Source organism: Choloepus didactylus, chromosome 5, assembly GCF_015220235.1.
Source record: "Choloepus didactylus isolate mChoDid1 chromosome 5, mChoDid1.pri, whole genome shotgun sequence".
In the NCBI taxonomy this organism is placed as follows: Eukaryota; Metazoa; Chordata; class Mammalia; order Pilosa; family Megalonychidae; genus Choloepus; species Choloepus didactylus.
The window spans coordinates 136,762,802-136,770,101 of record NC_051311.1 but is presented as its reverse complement, the minus strand read 5'-3'; the positions used below and the strand labels follow the sequence as shown (position 1 = coordinate 136,770,101).

General features: G+C 37.8%; 1 pseudogene; it reads right to left on the bottom strand.

Moving 5' to 3' along the window:
* Positions 1–2,031: 2,031 nt before the first annotated feature.
* LOC119535458 overlaps positions 2,032–7,300 on the bottom strand; it is a 30,368-nt pseudogene continuing 25,099 nt past the window's right edge.

The following is a 7,300-nucleotide window of genomic DNA, read 5'->3' as shown; positions in this document are numbered from 1 at the left end:
CCATGGGACTGAGCCTGGCAGGGAGGGGCGCGGGTCCCCCGGCTGCAAAAACTTACAGATTTCGTTGATCTCAGCAGGTCGACGTGTTCATGAGTGTTGTATGAAGTATGCCGAAAGTCAAATTGCTCTGCAGTGTCCAGTCCACGCAGTACCTGACTTTCTACCTACTTCCCTGGAGGAGTAACTAAAATGTACACCTCACCACTCCGCCATCTTGCCCCACCCCCTCTGCATTTCCCTTTTAAATAACTATGATAACTAGCTTTTCCAAGTCTGCAAAGTAGGTTGTTGGAATTTTTATTGGAATTGCTTGAATTTGTAGATCAGTTTGGGTAGGATTGACATCTTAATGATGTTTAGCCTTCCTATCCATGAGCATGGAATATCTTTACATCTCTTTAGGGCCCCTTTTATTTCTTTTAGTAAAGTTATGTAGTTTTGTGTGTAGAGGTCTTTTACATACTTGGTTAAGTTTATTCCCAGGTACTTGACTTTTTAAGTTGCTATTGTGAATGGAATCTTTTTCTTGAGTATCTCTTCAGTTGGGTCATTACTAGTGTATAGGAACATTACTGATTTATGTGCATTAATCTTGTATTCTATCACTTTGCTGAATTTGTTTATTAGATCAAGTAGCTGTGCATTGATTTCTCAGGATTTTCCAAATATAAGATCATCTTATCTGCAGATAATGACAGTTTTACTTCTTCCTTTCCAGTTTGGATGCCTTTTATTTCTATGTCTTGCTGGATTGCTCTGGCTAGAACTTCTTACACAATGTTGAATAACAGTGGTGACAGCAGGCATCCTTGATTCTGATCTTAGAGGGAAGGCTTTCAGTCTCTCACCATTGAATATTATGCTGGCTGTGTTTTTCATATATGCCTTTTATCATATTATATGCTTAACTTTTTGAGGAACCACCAACCTGTTTTCCACAATGGCTTCCCCATCTTACATTCCTATCATCAGTGTACTAAGGTTCCTATTTCTCTGCATTCTCACTTTCATATGTTATTTTCTGCTTTTTAAATAATAGCCATTCTAGTGGGTGTGAAGTGGATCTCATTATGGTTTTTGTATGTATTTCCCTAATGGCTAATGATATTGAGCATCTATTCATGTGCTTATTGGCCATTTGTATATCTTCTTTGGAGAAATGTCTTTTCAAGTCCTTTGCCCATTTTTTTAAAATCATTATTACTATTTTATAGATAAGAAAACTAAGACATTTTATGAAAAATGAAATTCATTGTATAATGTACAATATAGTCAAAGATCTTAGAAGGTGTCTTACTCATTATTTTCCACCTTTAATCAACAAACATTATTCCTTTTTTAAGAGGTGAAAAACTTTCCCATATTATATTAGACATACTGAAAATAAACATCATTAAACACCTTTAAATGATGACTGGATCTACATTTCTTTAAATTGTTTGCATTTATTAATTAGCACTTCAGAGTGAAAATAATTATGGTTTTTGTTAAAGTGATAAGTAGCTTCATATTTCATTAAAATATTAACTAAAATAGATTCCAATCTGGGGAATAGATAATGCCTTTTGGTTTTAAACAGAATTGTATTTTAACCATCAAAGCTAAAGATACAACAAGAAAATGACATTATCGCTTGAAGGTTGTTTCAAGTCTATTTTACCACCTAATCGTGGCACCCTTAAATTAATTCCAGCAGAAAGCCTATGGAATTCATGGATCAACCTGCTAAGCACATCAGGGAAAGTGCTCATACTCTGGATAGATAGAAAAACAAAGACAGCAGGACATCTTATTTGAACTTTTGAGATAATAAAATAATATAAAAATGGGTACCACTGTGAAATTTTTCTCATATTGGTAACAAGAGCATTAATACTTTATATTGGTGGCATACTGAAAGGTTTAAAGAATAAAATATGCAAGAGAGCACAATAATTCACTTGAAATAAGAAAGGCTGTGCTATAACTTTTACAGGCATGAAGTTCCTTCAGTTTCAAACAAGTCTGGTCACCTCTTGTTATTCATTAGGACTACTTCAAATATGCCAGTTTGCAAACAAGCATCCTCTGCATATGACTCTTACCCATGACATACGACTTGGAATAAACTTGTTTATTCTTTGACTGAACAGTCACATAAAGACTATAAAGATGGTGATTGTGCATCACTAGTTGGTGAAATTTCTTGCCTTCTTTCATGATTTCTTCAATCTTTTTTTCAGTGGATAAATATTTTTCTAAATAGTCTAAATCTTCCAAATAGAGCTCATCACCTGGTAAAAGCTGGAACACCCCGTTAGCAGTTAACATTGTGATCAGCAGCTATCTTTCCCTTCCTTTTATTGCAGGATCCAAACAAAATGTCTGTGAGTCAGAGAGAGAGGCAAAGTTTTTGAGTCTTCTTATTACATAGAACTGTGGGGGTGCCAACCAAATTTCTTTTGATATGAGATTTTCAGTTGCCTCTGATGGAGATGACCATGACAGTCCACCACCTCAGTCAAGTCCGGGCAGATGGACGGTGACTCCAGCAGGCAGCACAGGAAGAAGGCTGTGTGGAAGTGGCGGCCTCTGGGTTGCACGAAGGGCGTGAGCCAGGTGCTCCAGTCATGCAGTGCCCAGATGTCAGGCGTGCAGTCCAGGTGCGCGCACAGGTGCAAGAAGTGGCAGGGGTCATTGCGGACGCGGGCACACCAGTCGGCCATGCCTGGAGGTGGCTCAAGCACTCGGCAGGCTCCAGCTGGGACCCGGGTGCTGGGAGGGTGCCGTGGGGCCGCAGCAGCAGCACTCCTGCCTCCTTGAATGTGTCCCTTTGCCCATTTTAAAAATTGGGTTATTTCTGTTATTGAGTTTTTTAGGAGTTCTTTATATATTCTGGATATTAAACCCTTATCCAGTATATGGTTTCTAAACATGGTCTCCCATTCTGTTAGAGTACGTTTGAATTTCGTAAGAATTTTCTATGTGCCAAATTCTGTTTAGAGATATTGTGCTGGTTTGAATGTATTATGTCCCCCAAAATGCCATTTTCTTTGATGTAATCTGTATGGGCAGATGTATCAGTGTTGATTAGATTGTAATTCATTGAATGTTTCCCTGGAGATGCACCCCACCCAACTGTGGGTGATGACTCTGATTGGATAATTTCCATGGAGATGTTACCCCCTCTCATTCAGGGTGGCTCTAAATTAAATCACTGGAGCTATATAAATGAGCTGACAAGCAGAAGGAACTCAGTGCAGCTGTGAGTGACATCTTGATGAGCAACTGAGAGTGACATTTTAAAGAGGAGCTACAGCCAAGAGAGACATTTTGAAGAACACACAGAAGCTGAGAGAGTAACTGTAGATGAGAGACAGTTTGAAGACGGCCGTTGAAAGCAGACTCTTACTCTGGAGAAGCTAAGAGAGGACAAAACACCCCACGAGCAACTAAGAATGACATTTTTAAGGAACTGCAGCCTAGAGAGGAACGTCTGGGAGAAAGCCATTTTGAAACCAGAACTTTGGAGCAGACGCCAGCCATCTGCCTTCCCAGCTAACAGATTTTCCGGACACCATTGGCCATCCTCCAGTGATGGACCCTTTATGGCCTTAAGACTGTAACTTTGTAACCAGATAAATGCCCTTTTATAAAAGCCAATCCATTTCTGGTGTTTTGCATTCTGGCAGCATTAGCAAACTAGAACAGGTATTAATTTTTTTTTTTAAAACATTTTATCATGGAGAAATTCCAACACACAGAAGCAGAGAGAATAGTATAATGAATGGATCTTTGTGTACTATCATTTAGTTTCACCAATTCAGAACATTTTGCCAATCTTGTTTCATCTACCTTCCCACTATTTGGGAGGGGTGGTAGTAGAATATTTTAAAGCAAATCCCAGGCATTATGACATTTCACAAGCAAATACTTTGGTATGAATTAGAGGCATATTTACAAGGCAAATCTAAAACACATTTCATTAGCGATAGACAACCTTAAAAGAGTCAAACTCTATAGTTGATACTTTATCATTGACCAACATTCATTTAATAAAGATATTTGTTCCATCGGAAGATAAATGGAAAAAATCATTTTATATTTATCTGAGGTATAAAATGATGAAATGTTAATAATTAGCCTTTTCATGGAACCCAGATTATAAAATACTCATCAATATATTGACTTAAATATTGTAGATTGTCATTTTTATGGGGATATTTGTGTGTGTATGAAGAGATAGCATTATATTAACAAAAGAAATCTCCATCTTTATATCTCTATCTACATAAACATATTCAATGAAGAAATCCAGTCTATTCTGTCCTTCAGTCCCACACTATTCTCTGCAAAATCTAGGAGTAATAAAGATGCAGAATTCCTTTGATATTTGTCACTTTGGGATGAACTTATGATCCAGAAGAAAAATCAAGAATGGTTGTTTGGAGGCAATCAGTAAATGACAAGAGACAGAGGTTCAAGCAAGGTTCACCTCAATTAGGTGACTTTTAAGGGTGAAGGTAGACTAAGAACAGGAGTATGAGGAGGGGCCTTCTTGCTTACCCTCTGATAAGCTTCCACTGTGTCCTGGGGCAGGCCTATGGACCATTTTCTTGTATTCAGTGCACTGTCATACTTGCATACAAAGCTGATTTCTGAGTTTGCATTGCTCTTTGAATACTGAACCCTCATTTTATCAAACAGAAAAGGACTTTAAAAATCATCTGTTCCAACCAATCCCTTATTTTAGAGAAAGAAAGCTGAAGTCCAAATTTCAGTGACTTGCAAACCTGCAGAATTAGGACTATAATCCAGTTTTCCTGATTGCTGCTAATCTAGTGGTCTTTCTTCTTCACCATGAAGCCTCTCTATATTGTTTCATATTCAGAGATAGCTCAGCCTTAAGGTAAATGAGTAAACCCTTTGGGGCCTCAAATGTGTAAAGGGTTCTTCTGCACTGCCACCTCAAAGTGAGTATATTGAGCATTACCCCTGGCCTAATTTGAGGGTCAGAACAAACTGTCATTTCAAGTAAGGATGTAGTTCCCTTGCCGTAGTGATGTCTTTATTACTGCATTATATAAATGTGTATACGGTCTCAAACTTTTTAGAGAGATAGCCTTGCTTTACTCTAAGCATGGTTAGCACAGTCTGCACTCCTGTGCAGGACCACTCTTGGTTGCATGGACCAAGCAATTTGTAAGTGAATTCAGCTAATCAGAATGGTGGGACACACACACAAACTCATATGCAATATTTATTTCAGCTATCAAAAGTGAGCTGCTAATCTTTAGTAATTGATGTAACAATTTAAAGTCACAATTTCCAGATTACAAGGAAAAAATTTTGTGGTTTGTGACTGATAATACAAGGTTAGACCAATGGAAAAAAGCTTATGTATAGGACAGAGCATCACAAGGGCAGAACATGTTATTCAGTGGCATACTCCATTTAATTAGTCTTTTCATCCATTTCTTTAATTTCTTTTATTTGATGACTACGTGGATTGATTGAGATCAATTGCATGGAGATTGATAGTCACTTCAGTGACTTTCACCCTTAAAATCTGCATCACAGCTACCTCTGCAACCTTTTGAAACTGTTGAAGTAGAGGTAGATTCATATTTTAGGGACTTCTGGTATAGTCCTTGTTGCTCCTCAGGTACAAATCTGGTCCCAGGTCATTCCTTTAACAAACATTTGTTTAGCTTTCTATGTGCCAGACCACTGTGCTAGGCCCCAAGTCTATCCCTATAAGCACAGGGGTGGGAGTGGGCAGTGGAGTAGCTAGGTATGTAAATAGATAGTTACAATATCTATTATCTCTTCCTCACATCTCTCCCCATTTGTCTGCCTAGCATTCTTCCGTAAACTTTCAGTTTTCTCAAAGAGCTGTTGGGGATCCTGGGCAACTCGTATACTAATTTAGCCTCTTGGCATCCTTTCAACTCAGTGTTTGTTGGGTTCTATTCAGACCCATCTTCACCATCAGATGCCTTTGCATTCTATCTGTAGCAGTGGTTTTCATGTATTATGAGTGGGACATAGAAGTGATCTAAATATAATTTTCTTAATAAGTACTAAGAATTCTCAAAAATTATGTCCAATAACATTATTACAATTTTTAGAATTCTTATGAGTTCCATATGGTATAGTGATTAAGAGCATTGAAATCAGACAGACTTAGGTTTGAATCCTACTTAAGTTACTTACTAGGTTTGTGTCCTTGTTTGGGAAACATTGAAATTCTCTAAGTCTCTGTTTCTTCAAATAAAACATTCAGTTTAGTGACTGGTATATTATAAACACACACACACACACACACATGCACATCTATGGTAATCCTTGTGGGGAAAAGAGGGTTTTTTGGCTGGTTTGGTTGGAGCCCAAGCGAGGTACTGAAGAATGAGAAAAGCTGCACGATATGGTATTTGTTTGTACTTGGGCTATTTTGTGTTTCTGGAGACATTTTCCTGTGTGTTTTCTGATTTTCAACTGGACTGTGAGCAGTTCAAGATTAGGAATGGTGTTTTCTGTTTGTTTTTCTCTATAGCAGTTAAGGCTGATTGCACAGAAAGAGGAGCTGTATTTGACTAGTTGATGTCCTAGATTTCCCGGGGCACTCTGAATGTGACTATAACCTTTGTTCTCCCCTCCAGGAGCCATCCTGGTCCACACCTAATCCCGTGGCAGCTGCCTTAGAGTTCAACTAAGTCCTAGGGCCTAGACTGTGATGTTTGGAGATTATGTCTATTTATGCACAGACACAAATATAAACATATGTACATATAATTATAATATACACAGAAACACACTCTTAGCATTTCCTACATTTGTAGGGTGATTTCAGCATTGGTGTTAGATTAGTGAGACTGAAATGTTTGCCTTCTGCCTAAGCCATGGAGGCAAGGGTTCGAACCAATTAAAATGACAGTCTTTTTTCTATTCAGTAAGAATCCCCCAAAGTTCCATGTTTACATATCTTGTTCTAATATTAAGTATCCCAAGTCAAATGTTTTCACAAGTTAAATCATCCTCTGTATTTCTATGGGGCTTTGAAATTTATACATCTCTTTAATACCCATGATCTGGCGTAGGACCTAATAGCATTAAATAAATAATTGATGATTCAATGAATGAGTTCCATTGACTACTTAAAACAACCCTATAAGATAGACAGAAGAATATTAATATCGAATATAATTATTCCCATTTCATGAATGAGAAAACTGAGAGGTATTGAGTAAACCATCTTGTTCAGAACCAAACACTGATAAATGGCACAGTCAGACTAAGCTTAGGTCTTATGATAACCAAA